A 363-nucleotide genomic window follows, 5' to 3' on the forward strand; every position below is an offset into this window, starting at 1 on the left:
GTTCTCTGCAGCTTCGAGCAGTTGTCAAGCCTATTTCTTTATATGTTCTAGATGAGGGTTGAACAGAAACTGCTGTGGAACAGGCTACTGACTTCACACTGCAGCCTGTGCTCTGCCTGCAGCTGGTCGGTGCTTCAGGCAGGGCTCAGGAAAGCTGTTTGAACAACCGTGTGTGTAAACAGCCGTCAGTCATCAGGCACAGAACAATCTGGGCTGGAAAAGCCCTTTCAGCTCCTCCAGTGCCCGTGTCCCCCAGCAGCGCCAGGTGCCCACTGCCCCCTGTCCCCCAGCAGCACCTCCACACGGCTGGGAAACCCCTCCAGGGATGGGGACTGCACCACTGCCCTGGGCAGCCTGGGCCAG

At 58.4% G+C, this 363-nt stretch overlaps 1 protein-coding gene across 1 annotated transcript in view; it reads left to right on the forward strand.

Moving 5' to 3' along the window:
- NSDHL (NAD(P) dependent steroid dehydrogenase-like) overlaps positions 1 to 363 on the forward strand; it is a 9225-nt gene that overhangs the window by 3165 nt on the left and 5697 nt on the right. The window lies entirely within an intron of this gene.

Source organism: Buceros rhinoceros, unplaced genomic scaffold (genome assembly GCF_000710305.1).
Source record: "Buceros rhinoceros silvestris isolate BGI_N320 unplaced genomic scaffold, ASM71030v1 scaffold6181, whole genome shotgun sequence".
In the NCBI taxonomy this organism is placed as follows: domain Eukaryota; kingdom Metazoa; phylum Chordata; class Aves; order Bucerotiformes; family Bucerotidae; genus Buceros; species Buceros rhinoceros.